The sequence below is a fragment of the Zingiber officinale genome, chromosome 2B (assembly GCF_018446385.1).
Source record: "Zingiber officinale cultivar Zhangliang chromosome 2B, Zo_v1.1, whole genome shotgun sequence".
Lineage (NCBI taxonomy): Eukaryota > Viridiplantae > Streptophyta > Magnoliopsida > Zingiberales > Zingiberaceae > Zingiber > Zingiber officinale.
In genome coordinates, this window is record NC_055989.1 from 50,454,521 (window position 1) to 50,477,573 (window position 23,053).

The 23,053-nt window shown below is 40.2% G+C and overlaps 1 pseudogene; it reads left to right on the forward strand.

The window, feature by feature from the left end:
• The first annotated feature begins 16,503 nt into the window (after positions 1-16,503).
• LOC122049109 lies at positions 16,504-20,557 on the forward strand (annotated as a pseudogene).
• Positions 20,558-23,053: the final 2,496 nt, after the last annotated feature.

The window sequence follows — 23,053 nt, forward strand, 5'->3', positions numbered from 1 at the left end:
GATCGATGGCGTGAGGAGCGAGCTCGATCGGTCTGGGACCGATCAGAGGTTCTGATCGGTCCACGGACCGATCGGGGCTTGATCGCGACACCGATCGGCCGGGACCGATCGGTGACAAAAAGCCTCATGCGCTTAGGCTGATCGGTGCGTAGACCGATCGGGGTTCTAGCCGTTGCGACACAACGGCTAGTTTCTTCACTGTTTCTTCTTCGCGGTATAAAGGATCGAGGGCATCTTCGTGCGATCTTCTTCTTCCTTCCTGTTGCTAAGTGCTTGAGCTTTGTTGAGCTCCTCCAAAGCTTCGCGTGAGCTTCCGGCTGGGTTCCTGCTGTTGTAGGCGTCGCGTGAAGTTGCTGCTTCACCTCCAGTCGACAAGAAAGCAAGCAATTGGTAGAGTGCGATTGTATTCATATTGTATTGCTTTTCTTACTGCTCTTGTACTCTTTGTTTGCTGTTGCAAACGTTTGTGGCGAGGTTTCTCCACCCACAAGGAGTATATTGTATTAGCCGGTTCTCCGGGGACTCATCCACCGACGGATTGACCGGACTCGTCCACCTTACGGACACGCCGAGGAGTAGGAGCCCTAATCTCCGAACCTCGTTACATCCTCGTGTTAAGGTTTGGTTTTCTTCTCTTTCGTTTCTTTGTATTTTCCGCTGCGACTAACCTAATTGTAGGAAGAAACGAGAGCGATTTGGGGCGGCTATTCACACCCCCCTCTCTAGCCGTACAAAGGATCCTAACAAGTGGTATCAGAGCGAAGGTTCGCTCTTCATCGGATCAACACCCGTGGGAGCAAAGCTAGAGAATGGATCTCTATGGAGAAGATGTCACCATTCCACCCTTCTACGAATGCGGCGACTTCGCGTATTGGAAGGTAAGGATGAAGTATTTTCTTATGACTAACATAATGAATTGGTTTTGTGTACAAGAAGGATTTACTCCTCCGGTGGATAAGGAAGGAAAACCACTTGAGAAGAAGGAGTGGACAAGAGAACAAATTCACAAATCCGAAATCAACAAAGAGGTAACGAAAATAATTGAATTTTCATTGCCTACTAACATCTTGTGTAAGATAGGTTACAACAATGCCAAGGAATTATGGGATAACTTGGCCAAGTACCATGAAGAGAGCTCCACTTCAAGCCATGAAGAGGAGCCTAGTGAGCCAAGTAGCTCACATCATGAAGAGAGCAAATTGGAAGTTGAGGGTTACTCAACATCTAAAGAAGAAGAGGAAGTGAGTTCTTCTTCAAGATCGGAGCACGAAGAAGAAGCTTCTACCTCCGGGAGGGATGAGGAAAAGAGCCTTCATCCATCCTCAACCCTAGGTAACTCAAGCATCGTAATTTCAAATAAGTTACATATAATATGCTTTGAGTGTAGGGAGTTTGGGCACTACAAGAGTAAGTGTCCAAGGAGGGTTAGGAAGACTCCACCGGCACCAAAAGTCAAGGGAACCGGAGTCCCGACACGCAAAGGCAAGGAGCACGTGGTATGCTTCCAATGCAAGCGAAGGGGACATTATCGGAGTCAATGTCCAAGGGGGAGGCAACCTCACAAGGACAAGGGATGCACAACGATAGGGGGAGCTAAGGCAAACCCTAAGGTAACCTCTAAGGTTCATTATTGCAATTCTAATAAAACTCATGCTAGTAGTTTTGTTGCAATTGTTAATAATGATAAGCATGTTAACTTTAGGAACCAATACATGTGCTTAGGAGCTAAACATGTTAGCCTAGGTAAGGATAACACTAGAAATACCAACCCTAGGATTAACGCTTCTAAAGTTAAGGAAAACCTAGGTAGAAATCCCAAAAAGACTAGACACATGCCTAGGAATATCTCAAGAGAAAATGACAAATTAAAACTTGAGGTATTAGAGAGGGAAAATCAAGTCTTGAGGTCAAGACTTGATAATTTAGAAAAGGCTCTTAAAAACATGGAGAAGTCATCTCTAGGGTTTAAGGGTCAAAAACCAAAGCCCAAGGACAAGAAAGGTTTGGGTCACAAACTTAAGTCCCAAGTGGTCAAGCCCACTTATCATAATGTTCCATTCGATTATGGAACAAAACCTAGGGCTAGGAAGACCACTACCAAGGTCACAAGGGGAGTCGCCCCTATAGTTGACCTTGATGAGACCCAAATGACCAAGGCTTCAAAGCCTAAGAGGGTCATTAGGAGGGTTGCTAGGGAAGTTATCCCTAGTGAATATTTAGTGAACCCAATGAGCTCTAATAGGTATTGGGTTCCTAGGAGCATCTTCTCTACCCCATAGATGGGTTAGAGAGTGTCAACTCCAATTAGAAGGGTAGTTAACCCAACTTTGAGGAAATTGACACTCAAGGAGCATTTTCAAGGTTTTGATAACTTTTGAAAATGAAAAAGAATTATTATTTACTCCTTAAAGAGTAAATTGTGCCATATTTGAAAAATATCAATTTCAATCTTATTTGGCACAATTTAAGAAAACCTAGAGAAATACCATAATTGGGATTTTGGTTTTCTCTTAGGGATATATGGGCAATCTAGGGTTAGATTTTAAGTTAGCAAAGTGGTTAAGGATACTTAGATAGGTAATCTAGGTATATTTATCTATGCTAAATCTTGCCATGATTGTTTGCCCTCACATGTCATGACATCATATTTAGTCTTATTATCATTTGAAATGTCATGATAATACTTAGGCTAGTTTATATGTCATGTGTTAGTTTAGTTTCAAACTTTATGTCATGACATCATGACATTGGCACATGTTCTCATTTATGATACCATTTTATGCCATGTCATCATCTCTTGCATTAATAATCAATTGAATTGATTTAAGGATGAAAAACACATTTTGATATTGAGATCAAATTTGTGTTTAGAAAATGCATGAGACCTTAGCCTAAGATACCTAAACCCATATCTCACATCAAAATTGACATGGATGTGCTTGATACACTCTAGATGTGTGTGAGATATTAGGATCATGAATTAGGATCAAGGTGCATAGCTCTTGTACCTAGATGAGCCTAATTCAAGATATGGGGGATCATAGGGAAAGCTTGTGTACAAGTCATGTACATCTAGCCCTAAGATTATGGTCCTAAATTCAAATGGTTTTAAAATCATTTTGAAATTGATTTGGAAAACCTTGATGAAGCCATCTTAGTGATTGCATTCATCATTGAACATTGTGATACAAAGTTGACTTAACTTTGAACTACTTCAAAGTTTTTGAATTTTGTATCAAGATTTGAAAATGGAAGTTATTTTCATAGAAATTTATTTTTCTGTGATAGTATATGGTATGAGGAGTGTATCCTCAAAATTTTACGATTTTTGGAATTTTCTGGAATTTATTAGGAGTTTCTGAATTTCCGGAGAAAGAAAATCAGAAATCTGATTTCAGAATGTGGATCGGTCACCGGACCGATCCAGGGAAGGCCTGATCGGTCTGGTGACCGATCAGTGACGATCCAGTACGATCAGTGAAGCGTGGATCGGTCTGGGGACTGATCCAGGTGGTTTCTGATCGGTCTGGGGACCGATCAGTGCGTGCCAGTTTCTGATTTTCAGCTGTTGGTCTGAAATTTCAACTGGAAGTTGGATTTTGTGGATTTCTAAAGGTTTGAAACTCTCCAAGACATTGTTGGTGCAATGGTCAAGGGGGAGTTGACCTTTAGGGGGAGTTTTTACCTAATTGTCAAGGGGAGTTGACTTTTAGGGGGAGTTTTTACTCCTAAAGACTTGAGTGATATGGAATTATCACTAAGTTGATTGTTGAGTTTAGTATCAAGGGGGAAATTAAGAGTTTCAATGAAAGGTATGGGACTTTCATTAGGAAGAAACTCTTGACCTTGATACTCTCCTTTTTTTCTTTTTGATGTGTGTCAAAAAGGGGAGAGTGCTCATTGGAGAGTTATTGGAGAACCCAAGTTAGGTTATCGGTTTAACCTAAGCTAGGGGAAGAATGTCAAGGAATGTTCGAGGAAGAACATTGGAATTCTTTTTGATGTGTGTCAAAAAGGGGGAGAATTATTGGAGAACCCAAGTTAGGTTATCGGGTTAACCTAAGGGGAGAATGTCCAGAGAATGTTCAAGGAAAGAACATTGGACATTGGAAGATGGTTGGAAAACCTAAGTTAGGTTATCGGGTTAACCTAACTTGATTATGATTTTGTCAAACATCAAAAAGGGGGAGATTGTTGGTGCAACCTTAGGTCAAGGTTGACCTGGTTGACCCGACTCAAGTTGACTTGACTCGAGTTGTATTTTGATGTTTGACTTGGGAAGATTGTTGATGCAACTTTAGGTCAAGGTTGACCTAGTTGAGTTGCATGTTGATGTTTGACACTCGTGAGGGAGTTCTATTCTTGATATGGGACAAGAATAGATGTTTGGGAGATTATTGGTGTAACCGTAGGTCTAGGTTGACCTGGTTGACCTGATTCGGGAAAAAGTCCAAGTATGGAGACTTGGCACCGGAAAAGTCCAAGCAGGGAGCTTGGCACTGGAAAAGTCCAAGTATGGAGACTTGGCATTGGAAAAGTCCAAGCAGGGAGCTTGGCACGCGAAAAGTCCAAGTATGGAGACTTGGCACGGGAAAAGTCCAAGTATGGAGACTTGGCACGGAGAAGTCTGCAGTGAGTGGCACGAGGGAAAGTCCTAACTGGATGTTAGGCAGTTGGGCCAGGCAGTTAGAAAGTCCTGGGGAGTGAAGCTAGGCAGCAGGGAAGTCCTGGTGAGTGAAGCCAGGTGAAAGTCCTAGTGAGTGATGCTAGGTGAAGGTGAAAGTCCTGGTGAGTGAAGCCAGGCATTCGGGAAAATCCTGGTGAGTGAAGCCAGGTGAAAATCCTAGTGAGTGAAGCTAGGTGAATGAGAAAGTCCTAACTGGGATGTTAGGCAGTGTGAAATCCTGGTGAGTGAAGCCAGGTGGAAAGTCCTGGTGAGTGAAGCCGGGCAAGGGAAAATCCAGATGGATCAAGGGTGATCGGACATCTGGTGTTGAGAAGTCCAAGTGAGTGAAGCTTGGCATATGGAGTCGGAGAGGGCTCGGTAGCTCGTTCTCCGAACTAGGTTAGAGAGGGCACTCTAAACCGAGGAGTTGGATCGGTCTGGTGACCGATCCGGTGATCTGCGTTTGCCACGATCGGTGCGGTGACCGATCGAATCGATCGATGGCTCATCGATTGCAATCTGATCGGTCCGGAGACCGATCAGAACCTCGCGAAGAAAACCGTGGATCGGTGCTGCCGGCCGATCCACCCATCTTTGATCGGTGCGGGACCGATCGGAATAGATCGATGGCGTGAGGAGCGGCTCGATCGGTCTAAGGACCGATCGGGAGGTTCTGATCGGTCCACGACCGATCGGGGCTTGATCGCGACACCGATCGATGCGGGGACCGATCGGTGACAAGCGAAGCCTCATGCGCTTAGGCTGATCGGCCAGACCGATCGGGGTTCTAGCCGTTGCGACACAACGGCTAGTTTCTTCTTGTTTCTTCTTCGCGGTATAAAGGATCGAGGGCATCTTCCGTGCAATCTTCCTTCTTACTGTTCTAAGTGCTGCTGTGCTTGAGCTTTGTTGAGCTCCTCCAAAGCTTCGCGTGAGCTTCCGGCTGGGTTCCTGCTGTTGTAGGCGTCGCGTGAAGTTGCTGCTTCACCTCCAGTCGACAAGAAAGCAAGCAATTGGTAGAGTGCGATTGTATTCATATTGTATTGCTTTTCTTACTGCTCTTGTACTCTTTGTTTGCTGTTGCAAACGTTTGTGGCGAGGTTTCTCCACCCACAAGGAGTATATTGTATTAGCCGGTTCTCCGGGGACTCATCCACCGACGGATTGACCGGACTCGTCCACCTTACGGACACGCCGAGGAGTAGGAGCCCTAATCTCCGAACCTCGTTACATCCTCGTGTTAAGGTTTGGTTTTCTTCTCTTTCGTTTCTTTGTATTTTCCGCTGCGACTAACCTAATTGTAGGAAGAAACGAGAGCGATTTGGGGCGGCTATTCACACCCCCCTCTCTAGCCGTACAAAGGATCCTAACAATATATGCTCGGTCGGGTGAAACCCGCCCGAGCATAAGGGCATTTAGCCTTATATATCACTCTCAACATATTACCAATTGACCTCAAGTCGAATGAGCGCCCCTGCTCTCATATATGCTTCGTCAGGCGAAGCCCGCTCGAGCATAAAGGCATTTAGCTATATATATAACTCTCAACATATTATCGGTCGACCGTATGCCGAGCGAGCACCCACGTGCTCACATATTATTTGACCGGATTGAATGACCGACCGAGACCTATTCTGCAGGAGGTATTCTTAACAGTATATATGTCCGGCTTGAACGACCGGCCAAGACATATTCAGCAGTAGGTATTCTTAACAGTATATACAACCGGCATGAATGACCGACCGAGACATATTCAGCAAGAGGTATTCTTAACAGTGTATACAACTAGCTTGAATGACCAGTCGAGACATATATAGCTCGAGGTATTCTTAACAGTGTATATGACCGGTTTGAATGACTGGCCTAGACATGCTTAATAGAACATTTGGCGGGAAATATCTTCTATAAGCTTCTTTAATTATGATGACGTGCCCCCATTATAGATACCAGTCACAAATGACAAAATGGGTACATCTAGGGTATAGAAAAGATTCCTTAAAAGATTATTGCACGAAGTATGGAGGATGACTTCATCTCTTAACAAACTCTAATGAACCGGGGATCACTTCATGACTACGGAGGTCACGTGAGGTGGTATAAAAGGGGGGATCGTCTCTGTTGGCAAGGTACGTAAATTCTAGCATCTAAACTTTGTTTCAATTTAGTTACTGTTCTTCTTCTTCTTCCATCAGTGAGAGGAATTGACTTGAGCGTCGAAGGCCCTAGCTAGGGATCCCCACCCCGATCTAAGGTCGCTAACGCTTTGCTGGCTTATCTCACTATGCTTAGGAGCATTGAGGAGTTCCTTCAAATCTTTGGATTCATCTTCATCGAAGGTCATTGTCATTCGTTGAAGCCAATATTCATCTTCACAGATCTCAGACAGGATCAAATTTGGCGTCGTCTGTGAAAACTATTCACATGGATCTGAGGCTATGAAGATGGAGGAAGCTAGTAAACCCAATACCATCACTATATCGCTGGATGATCTGGAGTTGCTCATCAACGCCATAGTACAAAAGATACTACAACAACAACAACAACAAGTCAATACTGGTGGTACGTTACCTATATTGCCACCTCCGGCGATGTCGGTAACTTCCCACCACCAAGAAAGGGAAATCAAAGGAGGAGATCCGACTTATCTGTTCTCTACTCCTCTCTCTCCCCCTCGACGTCCTAAGGCTTATTTTTGAACACCTCTGGAACAAGGAGGACGAAGAGCAGCCCTTCAGGAATCCTCTGGAGAAACCCCTGTAAGGGAGAAGAGAAAGGGGAAGGTGGTGGTTAGCTATAGTTCTCCTGAAAGGATTATCACTCCATTTTCTCAATGGGTGTTGGATGATTGTAACGCCTAGCAATTTCATATGAATTTCTTTTAAGAATAAGAGAAAATGGAACCCAAAAAAAGAAAAAAAAAAAGAAGAGTGGTCAAGACTTGAACCTTGAACCTCTTAACAAGTGGCAAGTTTTAAGTGGTATGGGATAACCAATAGCCCAAGAGGAAGTATTGTTAGGAAGGAAAGGGAAATTGTAGTTAAGGGTAGGGAGGGTGAAGGGACACCTTTCTCCCTTCACTTAGAAGAAAAATTTATCTTTCCTTTCTCCCCTTCACTTAGAATGAAGAGTTCATTTTCCTTTCTCCCTTCATTTAGGGTAAATAAAGTAAGGGAATGAAAAGGTGGTTTTCCCTTTCTCCCTTCATTTAGAATAAATAGAAGTAAGAGGAAGAAAAGTTATTCTTTTTCTTCTTCCTCCTTCTTCCTCCCTCCACCGAAATTGGATTCCTTCTCCTCCATTTTCAGAATCAAACCTAGGGTTTCTTCCTAGGAAGTCTTCACATGGAGGAGTCCTTAAGGTCTAAGCCCTCTTACAAGCATGATACACAAGGGAGAGTCCTAGAAGCGGAAGCCTTCTCTTTTCTCTCCACCAAGGGTATTCTACTTGTAGTAAACCAAGCAAGAGGATGTAAGTATTCCCCTTACCTGCAGTACAAGTAGTTTTTCCTTGTTGTTTTCTTCTTTTTATGTTGTTCAAAACCTAGAAACATGTCCTCGTAAGTTTCGGCCAAGAAAGAAACAAAAAGTCTTAGGAAAGTTTAAACTCCAACTAGACTTGCTTATGCTTTCTCCCATGATACCTAATATGTTATGTGATGTTATTAAGATGCTATTCATGGTTAGTGTTGGCTAAAACCTAGAATCATGCCCTTGTAAGTTTCGGCCAAGAAGAAATAAAAAGGCTTAGGAAAGTGTAAATTCCAATTAGACTTGCTTATGCTTTCTACCATGATACCTAATGTGTTATGTGATGTTATTAAGATGCTAGTCATGGTTAATGTTGCTTAAAACCTAGGATTAGTTTTTTTATAAGTTTCGGCCAAGACTTGAAATTTGGGTTAGAAACTCATTTATGCTTGCTAAAAGTCTCACTTGCTATGCCATGGATTATGTGATATTAGTTTAAAGTTTCATGCTTAAGGTTGCTTAAAAGAAACCTAGAATCATGCTTTATAAGTTTCGGCCAAGACTTGAAATTTGGGTTAGAAACTCATTTATGCTTGCTAAAAGTCTCACTTGCTATGTCATGTATTATGTGATATTAGTTTAAAGTTTCATGCTTAAGATTGCTTAAAAGAAACCTAGAATCATGCTTTATAAGTTTCGGCCAAGACTTGAAATTTGGATTAGAAACTCATTTATGCTTGCTAAAAGTCTCACTTGCTATGTCATGTATTATGTGATATTAGTTTAAAGTTTCATGCTTAAGATTGCTTAAAAGAAACCTAGAATCATGCTTTATAAGTTTCGGCCAAGACTTGAAATTTGGGTTAGAAACTCATTTATACTCGCTAAAAGTCTCACTTGCTATGCCATGTATTATGTGATATTAGTTTAAAGTTTCATGATTAAGGTTGCTTAAAAGAAACCTAGAAGCCAAGACTTGAAATTTGGGTTAGAAACTCATTTATGCTTGCTAAAAGTCTCACTTGCTATGCCATGTATTATGTGATATTAGTTCAAAGTTTCATGCTTAAGGTTGCTTAAAAGAAACCTAGAATCATGCTTTATAAGTTTCGGCCAAGACTTGAAATTTGGGTTAGAAACTCATCTATGCTTGCTAAAAGTCTCACTTGCTATGCCATGTATTGTGTGATATTGGGTTAAAGTCTCCATGCTTAATGTTGCTCAAAAACCTAGGATTTCTCCCTTGTATATTCGGCCAAGACAAGAAGTTAGGGCTATGAAGCCCATCTAGGGTTGCTAAGTGTCTCACACGTTATACTAAGAATTTTGAGATATTAGTTTAATATTTTCCATACTTAAAATAGCTCAAAACCTAGGACCATGCCTTGTGTATGTTTAGGCCAAACCAAGAAACTAGGGTTAGAGGTCCTCTTATGTTTGCTAAAGGCCCCCCATGTTATGATAAGTACCATGTGATTCTAGTATGATGCTTTCCTTGTTTTAAAGTTGCTTAAGACCTAAGACCATGCCCCTTGTAGGTTTCGGCCAAGACATGGAATTAGGGTTTGTAGAAAGTTCAAAACCCCAACTATGCATGATAATGACTCTCTATGATATGCTATGTGATATGTGAACCTTATGTCACCATGTTATGCTTATGCAAGGCTTATGTATGATGAAATGCCTAAGAGTTGCTTCCCTATAAGTTGGGATTAAGAGCACTCTTTATGATATGACAAGGAACATGATATGCTATTTTACTTTTGTATGGCTTGTACCGGACCCTAGCAAGGTCTAGGGGATGGGCTCCTACGTCGCCCCTAGGTCGAAGCACGGGCCTAGTTCCCTAGTAGGTTCGGGATTAGCTACCTCCGATTTATTTAGGGATGCGTACAAATCATGTATGTGGTACAATGTCGGGCCCTCATGTTGAGATTTATGTTTAAGTACCTATATGATATATGTTTTCAAAATAACATCTTGCATATACTTATTTCATGCTATATGATTATTATGCTTCAAGAAGATGCTCTCTTGTGATATGTCTATGATGCTTAGATGAACATACTACTACCTTATGCTTATGCTCTCGTATGATATGTTTATGATTTGCCAAATGAGTATGACATTACCTTATGCCAGTATGCAAATGTTAAATCTATATGTTGGTTAGATGAACATGTCACTACTCTATATTACTTCATGATGTATGTTTCTTTGTGAGTAGGAAAGGATCTTACTAAGCCTATGTGCTTATAGTTTATTTTCCTTGTACTGCAGAAAAGGGTAAGGAATGGATAAACTAAAGGGAGCAGCAAGAGGGGCAAAAGATGTGTGTGGCAGTGGCATGGTGGAAGAGATCTGTTTTATATTTCGAACTTATGCATGTCCTAAGTTTTGCATGATTTCTTACTTTTCTACTCGATGTTTTTGATGGTTTACACTGAATGTGAAATTATACTCTCTCCTTTTATTATTTCCATGAAATCTTGAACTTAGAGGCACTTGGTTTAGTTAAAGAATCGCTAAGAACCTTCTTATCATGCTTGAATGTTAAGTAAAAGGTAACTAAACTATGCTTGAATTCTATGTTATGTTTTAGTGACTAAATATTAAATCAAGTTACACACATGAATGCTAAGCATACTCACATGTTTAATATGTTTACATAATTATATTGTTCTCTATGTATGTTTTAAATTTAAATTCTTCCGCTGCAACGATCGCACATGTATGTATGTTCCCGTAGCACCGCCCTTGCTATCAGTAGAGGAAGGGCGGACGTTACAGATCCACTGCCAAAACATTATCAAAATGTAAATGTTGGAGAATATTCGGGAATAACTGATCCCGAAGGTCATCTTCTCAAGTTTGAGCATGCAGTGCTACTTCAACAATTCACTGATGGAATTAAATGTCGGATGTTTTTTCCTACTTTTCAAGGAGCAGCTCAAAGATGGTTTAAGCGACTGTCGGAGAATTCTATTCGTCGCTTCAAGGATTTCCGTAAGGTATTCTTGCAACATTTTTCCAGCAATCGGAGGTATCATAAAACTTCATGGAGTCTCTTTTCTCTCAAGCAAGGTCCTAAAGAGTCAATTAGGGCTTATATTAAGAGATTTAATCAGGTGGTTATTGATGTTCCATCGACCACTATAGAGATCTGTTAGTTAGAGCCCTAGAGCCAATCATTTGATGATTGTTGTATCATATTCTTATATATATATATATATATATATATATATATATATATATATATATAAAGGCATTGTATTGGTTATTATACTTGTATTGGTGTCAAATAACTAAGTATAATAGCGTCCTTGAGCAGAAGGTTCTTACCTATATCCATCGATTGGTTGAATCGATAATGAGATGATATAGGGAACACTACTCTGAATCATTCCTAGTCGAGTATTAACATTCAGGAACAATGTTAATGCGACGAGACTAGCATGTTGGTCAACTCGATGACTTGATCTCACAAGTCATGGATATGGAGATATCAAGTTGACACATGGATATGCATTGGAGAATGTATACTGAATGGCCCGCCATGAGAAAGTATCATGGATCGTTATATGAGTGTTATATACTTTCTCATGTGGCTATTAGTATGACTACTAGTCCTTGGACCTGAAGTCACCATGGTTTCCTACATAAGGAGTTACGTACTTTGGCTTCGTCAAACGTCACCCGTAACTGGGTGGACTATAAAGGCGATTACTGGGTATGTAACGAATTATGCAGAGAGATGTGAGTGATGTAGATGGGATCTATCCCTCTTATATGACGGGAGTGATATCGATATTCTTGATAAAGTGAGACCACGAAGTGCATGGTCATGCCCAAATAAGTCAATATGAGATATTGAGCTAATTTGATTGAGTGAGTCTACTTGGAGTTCAAGATTTAGATTGATTAGAGAATGACACGATCTATGCCTCACATTGATCAATCTAGATGTCTAGGATAGAAGGACATTGTCATATATTGTGAAGAGTCACAATTAGTAGTCACAAGGTGATGTTGGATCTCAACATTCTTGTAACTTGGGTAGTAATGATGTGTTGCTAGATACCGCTCATTACTTGTGCTTCTAAATGAGTTTAGGAGCATTGCTAATGTTACAAGAACCTATAGGGTCACACACAAAGGGCAATTAGATAGAGATTAGGTTCATTTGATGAACCTAAAGGATTAGGTTCATGTGATGAACCAAATTGGATTAAGAGTAATCCAAAGTAGGCTAATTGAGTTGGACTCAATTTGGTTCATGTATTAGATGAGTCTAATTTGGACTTAGACTCATTGAATTAATTTAATTCAATGAATAGAGATTCATTAAATTAAATTTGACTTGAACCAATGGTTAGATTTGATCAACCAAGGGAGAGAAGTGGTCAAGTTTGACTTGACTTGAGAGGAAGATGAAGAGTCAAGTTTGACTTGACTATTTGCCACCTCATTGGTGAGTTGGCATTAAGTGGGCCAATGATGATGCTCCACATCATCATGGTTGCTTAAGTGGGATGCCACCTCATGGGAGTTACCAAGAGTTGTGACTCTTGGCATCCCATGGAGGTTACAAACCTCCTAAAGGTGGTCGGCCACTTTCATTTTCAAGGGGTAAGTTTCATTTTGTTTTGTAACTCCCATCTTCTTCCTCAAGTTCTTCTCTTCTCTCCCTCTCCTCCACCATTACTGATCTTCTAAGGTTGCTAGCACATCCTTAGAGGTTCTCTCCATCGAGTTGTTCGTGTGGATACACATAGAGGAGTATCTACTTTGATACTCTCGAGATCCGGCGACAAACCTTGGACGAGAGGGATTGCGAAGGGCTTTGCATCAAGGGTAAATTCTTATCTCATAGATATAAAGTAGATCTAGGCTTAGAAAACTTGTACGTGAAAGTTTTTACGAAATTTTAATCTTCGCATGGATCAGTGGCATGGGAATTTCGGGGTTTTCGCAACGCAAAATGTAACACCCACGAAATTATAAAATAGGTATATGAATATTATTTTCCTTAGAGCATAAAGAAATGATAAGAATAAGAGAAAAAGGAAATTAAAAACAAAAGAAAATATAGAATAAGAAGAGGTGAGGTCAAGGATTGAACCTTGAACCTCCCACAATTTATGGAGATAAATTGATGAATGATAACCATTAGGATAAGGAGAAATAATTAGATAGAAAGGAATGAAAAATTTAGTTAAAGGAAAAAAGAAAACTAAGCAAAAAGAACAAGAGAAAACCAAGTTGCTTAAATTCTTTTCCCTCTTGGTTAAGAAAAGGAGCAAGCAAAAGAGGGATTTTCTACTTCCCTCCCTCTCTCTATTTTCGTGGGAATTAATGGAGTGGGGGAAAAGAGGAGTTGAGGGAGTGAATGAAGACATGTTTCATGGGCAAGGGAATAAATAGATTGGGAGAAGAAAAATAAGGGATTAAAATCATTTCTTCCTTCTTCCTCTTTCTTCTTCATTCCTCACCGAACCAAGAACTCCCTCCCTCTCTCCTTTGTCCGAGAGCTAAGCTAAGCTTCTCTTCAAGAAAAACTAAGTTTAGAGAGGAGACCTTCAAGATCTATCCCTTCCAAGCAAGAGAAACAAAAGGAGGTACAAGAAGAAGAAGCTCTCTCCTTCCTTGGCACCTAGGATACTTTTCTTCTTAAGAAAAACCACAAGCGAAAGGAGGTAAGCTTCCCCTCACCTATGGTACAATAGTTCATATGGTTTTCATGAAGATATATTGCTTAAAAACCTAGGGTTGCTTCATGGAAATTTCGGCCAAGATAAAAAGAAGAATCTAAGGAACTTTAAAATTCAACTAGAGGTGCTCAGTATATTTCTTATGATATGTATTTTATGGTAGGAGATTAACCTAATATTTTTATGCTAGAATGTTTAGTTAGAATTTAGATTTAGGATCTTAGATTCTCGGCCAAGCATGAACAAAAGAACTAAGTAAGCGTAGGACTCAAACTAAGCATGCTCCCTTGTTCTTATGATATGTGCCCTATGATAATAGTGTTAACATTTTCTTCCACTTGTATGTTGATTTGAACTTCATTTCAAGCTCATGAACATTTGGCCATGGTAGAACTAAGGGCCTAGAAGAGCTTTAAACCTAAAACTAAGCATGCCATGATTTTCCCTAAGATAAAATATGAAGCTAATATGATATGCCCATGAGTTTATGTTGATTTGAACCCTATTTCATGTTTGTGAAGATTCGGCTATGTTGAGATATGAGGCCTAGGGAAAGTTTAAAACAAGTTTAAGATGCTCATGACCTTCTTGATGAAAAGATATGAAACTAACTTGATGTCCTTATGCTTGTTTGTTGCATAGAAATTTAGTTACATGCTCTACAACTTTCGGCCACACAAGGTTTTAAGACCTAGGATGTTTAGAACTTAAACTAAGTTTGCTCATGTTATTCCTTGTAATAAATGCCATGAAATTTATGTAGGGTTTACATGCTTTATGGCACATGAAAACTAGTCTATGCCTTACATGTTTCGGCCACCATTAGGTTAAAGGCCTAAGGAAACTTAGAACCCAACTTAGATATGCTCATGATGTTCTTGTAATAAATGCTATGAAATTATTTATGGTTTTCATGCTCTTATGCCACTAAAAACCTAATTCCCATGCTTGATAAGTTTCGGCCACCTTGGTTTAAAGGGCTTAGGAAGTTTGGAACTTGAACTAAATGTGCTTATGATGTTCCTCATGATATGTATTATGATATGGATTTAAGGTTCAACACTTTCATGCTACATGTAACCTAGAATCATACTTGCTAGGGTTCGGCCATGTTAAGGTTAAAAGCTTAGAGAAATTAGAACCCAACTAAACATGCTCAAGTTGTTTCTTATTATATATGATATGAGATTAGTTAGGTGATGTATGCCCAAGGGCTGAAGATAGGAGAGATCAGTTATCACTTCCAGAAGGCCCAATTACAAGACTACGGGTAAAGCGTTTCAAGGAAGCACTAAATGGGCTAATCAAAAAACATTGGGAGGACTATGAGCAAGGAGAAACCAAGATAATCGCAACTGATAGTCGTGGCCTAATTCACGTAATCGGGCATAACCATCCATGACTGGCCGCGCTTAACGGAAGAACGCTAATAAGCATGCAAAGCATGGGAATTCGTTCATGCATGAAGACTTAAGTATTTTAGATTGTTTAATGAAGCATGCAACTTGGGACTCTAATTGTGCATGCATTTATTTTGTTTTGGGTTTCTAGATAGCTTGCATGAGACATGCAACATTGGGACTCTAATTGTGCATGTACTTATCTTGTATTTTTCCTTGTTCACTCCCATTATAAAAGGGAAGGACATCTTAGTATGAAGCAACTTAGTTTTTGGTGAGATTGTGTGCTCTCTTAGTTCTTGAAAGAACTTGCTGAACTTATCGAGTCTACTCTCGTGGCGTTCAACCGATCGAAACTTATCACCCCAAGGTGTGGCGTTTCTTTTCTTCGTAGGTTTGGTTCATGCCAATTCTTGGTTACGGGTCAAGGCTCACACTCTTGTCGTTTAGTTCTTGGAGTTCTATCCACCCTTGTTTCGGGTTCCATCACATTTGTTGGTGGGGTTCGTATCATCTGGTATCAGAGCTTCGGTTCAAAGGCAAGTGCAAATTTATCTTTACTTGTTGTTCAACCAAAAGCAAAAAAAAAAACGTGGAAAAAAAAAGGAAAAAAAAGAGCTCATCGAAAAGACAAAAAAAAAAAAGGAAGAAGAAAGCGCAAAAAAAAAAAAAAAAAAAAAAAAGAAGAAAAGTGCTTGTGTGAATCGAAGTAAATTGTCTTCAACAATTCTTTTCTTGTTTTCCTTATTCTCAAACTTCTACTCTTTCATTTTCTCTTAAAATTCTGCCATCATAAGTTTCGGTGGTATCTTTTGAATTGCTACATGATATTCTGATTTGTTCTAGAGTTTGATCAAGAACTGAGAGAGATCATCAATTGAGAGCTACCACCCAAATGTGAGTTGAGTGCTTGTGAGGTTTTCTTTCATTTTGCAGCCATGTCGAACAGCCAGGAGGATGGAGCAAATGAGGGGGCAAGGCCACTTCCGAACCTGCAATTACAAGCATTGATGGGGGAGATGCAACGGATGATGAGAGCGGAATTAGAATCTATCCATGAAAGGTTGGATCGGGTGGAGGATGGGACACCAAGAAGACATCAACAAGACCGTATTACTAGACCACAACGAAGACATGCCCAAGGGATTGATGTCGAAGAAGATGAAGAGGTTATTGTGGAAGACTTTGATGAGCAAAACTACAATCGAGGCAGGATTGGACATCGAGGAGATAGGAACGGAACTAGAAGAAATAATGATTTAGGAGGGATTAAGATGAAGATTCCAATCTTCCAAGGGAGAAATGACCCAGAAGCTTACTTGGAATGGGAAACTAAGATGGAATGGTGTTTGACTGTCATGAATTCTTAGAGTTTAAAAAGGTGAAGTTAGCTGCCATTGAATTCACTGATTATGCTATTGTTTGGTGGGATCAAGTGGTGATGACTCGGAGAAGAAACAGAGAGCAACCTGTGTCCACTTGGGAGGAGATGAAAGTGCTCATGAGAAGGAGGTTTGTACCCAGCCATTATTATAGAAGCTTATATCAGCGGCTTCAAAGGTTATCTCAAGGCTCCAAAAGTGTGGATGAATATTTCAAGGAGATGGAGTTGTCCATGATCCGAGCTAATGTCAATGAAGATCGGGAAGCCACTATGGCCAGGTTTTTACATGGTTTAAACCCAGAAATTGCTGATATTGTTGAATTGCAGCATTATGTTGAGCTGTCGGACATGGTCCACCAAGCACAAAAAGTGGAAGAACAACTCAAGAGGAGAGGATTAGCTAGGAAGGGACAACCAATGACTACTCACGGCCCATGGCGAACAGCTCCAAGAAAGGAGGAACAACCTCAAAATAAGCCAAAGTTTGAACCCTTCAAGAAGCCCAAACCTACACCATCTACTACTCAAGGTAATCGCGAGCCCATTTCCTCCAAAACTCGTGATATCAAGTGAACAAAAGGATGATGGTAATAAATGCTCAAGGTGAACTTGAGTCGGAAGATGAGGATGAAATAGTTGAAGAAGTGTCACAAAAAGAGGACAGTGATGATGAACAACATGCTGTTATTGGAGACTTATTGGTGGCCCGACGAGTTCTCAATCTACAAGCTAAGGAGGAAGAAGGTAATCAAAGGGAGAATTTGTTTCATACCCGTTGCTTTGTCAATAACAAGGTTTGCAGTGTTATTATTGATGGGGGGAGCTGCACCAATGTGGCAAGTACTGATTTGGTGGAGAAATTATCACTACCAACTCGGAAACATTCACGACCCTATCGACTCCAGTGGCTAAATGATTGCGGAGAAATCAAGGTAACAAAACAAGTCTTGGTAGCAATCTCCATTGGCAAATATGAAGATGAGCTGTTGTGTGACGTGGTTCCCATGCATGCATGCCATCTATTGTTGGGAAGACCTTGGCAATTCGATCGAAAGGTAACACATGATGGCCTCACAAATAAGTATAGTTTTACTTTGAAAGGGCAACCTATTATTCTTGTACCGTTGACTCCAAGACAAGTTATGGAGGACCAGTTGAGACTACAAAAAGCAAATGAAAAGAAGAAAGAAAAAGAAATTGAGAGAAAAAAAATTGAGAAAAAAGAAGATGAGAGGAAAGAGACAAAAGGAGTGGGCAAGGAAAAAAAAGGAGAGAGAAAGAAAAATACTTTTTATGCAAAAAAAAGTGAGATTAAGCGAGCTTTGTTTTCAAATCAGCTGCCCCTTATCCTTTTGTATAAGGAGGCACTCTTGAGCACTAACGACCTTAACAATTCTTTGCCTAGTGTTATTGTTTATCTCTTACAAGAATTCGAGGAGGTGTTTCCTGAAGAGGTTCCGCATGGTTTACCTCCCATTAGAGGAATTGAGCACCAAATTGACTTCATACTCGGTGCCTCCATTCCGAATCGACCTGCCTATAGAAGCAATCCGGAGGAAGCAAAGGAACTTCAGAGGCAAGTTAATGAATTATTAGAAAAGGGGTATGTTCGAGAAAGCATGAGTCCTTGCGCCGTGCCTGTGTTACTAGTTCCCAAGAAGGACGGAACATGGAGGATGTGTGTGGATTGTCGAGCCATCAACAACATCACGGTAAAGTATCGCCATCCAATTCCTAGGATTGATGATATACTTGATGAATTGCATGGTTCTTGTGTGTTCACAAAAATTGATCTTAGGAGTGGATATCATCAGATTAGGATGAAGGAAGGTGATGAATGGAAAACTGGTTTTAAAACCAAACATGGCTTATATGAATGGTTAGTAATGCCTTTTGGCTTAACTAATGCTCCTAGCACTTTTATGCGTTTGATGAACCATATTTTGCGTGCTTTCTTAGGAAAATTTGTAGTTGTGTATTTTGATGATATTTTGATTTATAGCAGAAGCTTAGAAGAGCATGTTACACATTTAAGGTTAGTTTTGAGTGTGCTAAAAGAAGAAAAGCTTTTTGCTAACCTCGTTAAATGCTCCTTTTGTACGGAGAAAGTCGTGTTTCTTGGTTTTGTTGTTAGTACTAAAGGCGTTGAGATGGATGAGGAAAAGGTGAAAGCAATCCAGGAGTGGCCAACACCGACAACAATTAGCCAAGTGAGGAGTTTCCATGGTTTGGCCACCTTCTATCGACGGTTTGTTCGTGATTTTAGCAATATTGCAGCTCCTCTTACTAAAGTCATCAAGAAAAATGAGTCATTCAAGTGGGGAGAGGAGCAAGAGAGGGCCTTCAACACTTTGAAAGAAAAGCTAAGTTCTGCTCCTTTACTAATCCTACCAGATTTTTCTAAAACCTTTGAAATCGAATGTGATGCTTCTGGCGTTGGTATAGGTGCTGTGCTTATGCAGGAAATGAGACCCATTGCTTATTTCAGTGAGAAGTTGAGTGGAGCCACTCTCAACTATCCCACATATGACAAGGAAATGTATGCATTGGTGAGAGCATTGGAGACATGGCAACAATATCTATGGCCAAAAGAATTCGTGATTCACACAGACCATCAATCTCTAAAGCATTTGAAGAGCCAACATAAGTTGAACTGACGTCATGCTAAATGGGTAGAATTCATTGAGACATTTCCTTATGTGATCAAATACAAGCAAGGAAAGGAGAACGTTGTTGCTGATGCACTATCTCGAAGGTATGCTTTACTGTCCACTTTAGATACGAAGTTACTTGGATTTGAATATATCAAGGATTTATATACTAACGATACTGATTTTTCTGAGGTATTCAAAGCATGCGATAAGGTTGCATTTGGTAAGTTCTATAGGTATGATGGGTTTTTATTTCGTGAAAATAGATTGTGTGTGCCTATGTGTTCGTTACGTGAATTATTCACTAGGGAAGCCCATGGTGGTGGATTGATGGGTCATTTTGGCGTTACTAAGACTTTAGGGGTTTTACAGGATCATTTCTTTTGGCCTCATATGAAACGCGACGTGGAAAGAATTTGTGAGAAGTGTATCACTTGCAAACAAGCAAAATCTAAATTGAAACCCCATGGCTTGTATACTCCTTTGCCTATACCTAGTGAACCTTGGACTGATATCTCAATGGACTTTGTTTTGGGATTACCCCGGACCAAGAGAGGGAGAGATTCAATTTTTGTTGTGGTAGACAGATTCTCTAAAATGGCGCATTTCATTCCATGTCATAAAACCGATGATGCATCACATATAGCTGAATTGTTCTTTAAAGAGGTTATTAGGTTGCATGGCATGCCTAGGACCATTGTCTCTGATAGAGATGCAAAATTTTTGAGTTATTTTTGGAAGACTTTGTGGGGGAAATTAGGAACTAAATTGTTATTCTCTACTACTTGTCACCCCCAAACTGATGGGCAAACTGAAGTGGTCAATCGAACCTTGACCTTTTTACTTCATGCGGTCATTAAAAAGAATTTGAGAATATGGGAAGATTGTCTACCTCATGTTGAATTTGCTTACAATAGGAGCATACATTCTGCGACTAAATTTTCTCCATTTGAAATTGTTTATGGTTTCAATCCCTTGTCACCATTAGATTTGATTCCTTTAGCTGTAAGTGAGCATATAAACTTAGATGGTAAGCAGAAGGCCGAATTCGTAAAGAAGATTCATGAACAAGCACGGCTGAATATTGAGAAAAGAACTCAGCAATACATGCAACAAGCTAACAAGGGGCGTAAGAAAATTGTGTTTGAACCAGGAGAATGGGTTTGGTTGCACCTCCGAAAGGAGCGATTTCCGGACAAACGTCGTTCTAAACTTCTACCTCGAGGGGATGGCCCATTTCAAGTGTTAGAGCGCATCAATGATAATGCCTACAAACTTGAACTACCAGGTGAGTATGGCGTACATTCTACTTTTAATGTTGCTGACTTATCCCCGTTTGATGCAGGTGATGATTTGAGGACAAATCCTTTTCAAGAAGGGGAGAATGATGTATGCCCAAGGGCTGAAGATAGGAGAGATCAGTTATCACTTCCAGAAGGCCCAATACAATACTACGGGCAAAGCGTTTCAAGGAAGCACTAAATGGGCTAATCAAAAAATATTGGGAGGACTATGAGCAAGGAGAAACCAAGATAATCGCAACTGCTAGTCGTGGCCTAATTCACGTAATCGAGCATAACCATCCATGACTGGCCGCGCTTAACGGAAGAACGCTAATAAGCATGCAAAGCATGGGAATTCGTTCATGCATGAAGACTTAAGTATTTTAGATTGTTTAATGAAGCATGCAACTTGGGACTCTAATTGTGCATGCATTTATTTTGTTTTGGGTTTCTAGATAGCTTGCATGAGACATGCAACATTGGGACTCTAATTGTGCATGTACTTATCTTGTATTTTTCCTTGTTCACTCCCATTATAAAAGGGAGGGACATCTTAGTATGAAGCAACTTAGTTTTTGGTGAGATTGTGTGCTCTCTTAGTTCTTGAAAGAACTTGCTGAACTTATCGAGTCTACTCTCGTGGCGTTCAACCGATCAAAACTTATCACCCCAAGGTGTGGCGTTTCTTTTCTTCGTAGGCTTGGTTCGTGCCAATTCTTGGTTACGGGTCAAGGCTCACACTCTTGTCGTTTAGTTCTTGGGGTTCTATCCACCCTTGTTTCGGGTTCCATCACATTTGTTGGTGGGGTTCGTATCATTAGGGTTTACATGTTTGTACGTTGCTTATAACCTAATTTGAGGCTTGATGGGTTTCGACCATGATATAAGTAAAGACCTAGGAAGCTTGGAACCCAAACCAAATATGCTTAAGGTGTTCCTTATGATATAAGATATGATAAAGGTTTAGGGTTCACATGCTCTTATGTTGCTTGCTAACCTAGGCTACAACTACATGTTTCGGCCACCACATGACCTTTGGGTTAGAGACCTACTTATGTTTTTTTTTTTCCATATGCTTCATATGCAATGCTTTATGATATGATAGGAATATGATATGCTGCTATACTTATGTATGCTTATGACCTATGTATGATGATGTGCTATGTGCCCAAGTTTATGATGTGCTATGTGCCTAAAGTTATGATATGCTATGTGCTTAAATTTATGATATGCTATGTGCCCAAATTTATGATATGCTATGTGCCCAAGTTCATGATGTGCTATGTGCCCAATTATGCATGTGATCATGATGTGCTATGTACCCAAAAATTCATGATGAGCTGTGTGCCAATTATACATGCTTTATGTTATGCCTAAGAGTTGCTTCCCTATCAATTGGGACTAGAAGCACTCTTCATGATATGATTATGACATGAATGATAGGTTAAGAATTAAAGATATGTATGACATGCTACTTTACTTTTAAGGCTTGTACCAAGGGTGGGCTTCATAAGCGCCCCGGGGTCGATGGACTAAGAAACGGGTCTCGTTAGGGATGGGCTCCTAAGTGCCCCTAGGTCGATGGACTAAGAAACGGGCCTAGTATGTATGCCTTGTAGGGTTCAAGACTTGCTACCTTGGACCTACATAGGACGCGTGCATTTATGTATGTGGTACAAGCCGGGGCCCCCCTTATGTTGAGATTATGTTTAAGTATGTATATTATAGGTTTTCAAAAGACATGTTGCATATGTTTTCATGATACATGTTTAGAAATTCACCTTGCATATACCTTATGATTATGCCATGATATTACGATGATGTTATGATATGCCGGGTGCATTTGATGATTATGTTATGTTATGTTATGCCATGACACCTTACGAATTATGTTACGATATGCCATGATATGCTACATGCTATGATGAAATTGTCTCCATGTGTTATGTCTTGTGATTTTGATATGCTATACGATTTTTGTGAGTAGGAAAGGAACTTCCTGAGCCATGAGTGCTCATAGCTTACTTTCTTGTACCACAGATAAAGACAAGGAATGGATGAACTAGGGGAGCAGCAGGAGGGGCTAGAAGGATGTGTGTGGTAGTGGCTTGGCTAAAGGAGAAAGACCTGCTTTTGTTTAATAAGAACTATGCCTAGTTTATATTACTGCATTATGACTCTATGACACTTAATTTTGAATCATGTTAAGTATGCTATGTGATTTTATACGTCCAGTTGATTAGTCATGTTGATTTTTTTTTAAAAAGAAAAGTTTTAAAATCCTATAAGTAAGACTTCCGCTATAGTAAGTAGGTATGTATTGTTGTAAAGTAACCCCGCCGCCTTAGCAGGAGGGGCGGGGCATTATACAAAAAGCGATTTTTGCGGCCCGAAAAACCCAACAGTGGTATCAGAGCCACGTGCGAAGCTCGTACGAGTTTTATTTTGAATTTTATGAAATTCTACAGATCTGTAAGTTTCTGTATTTTCA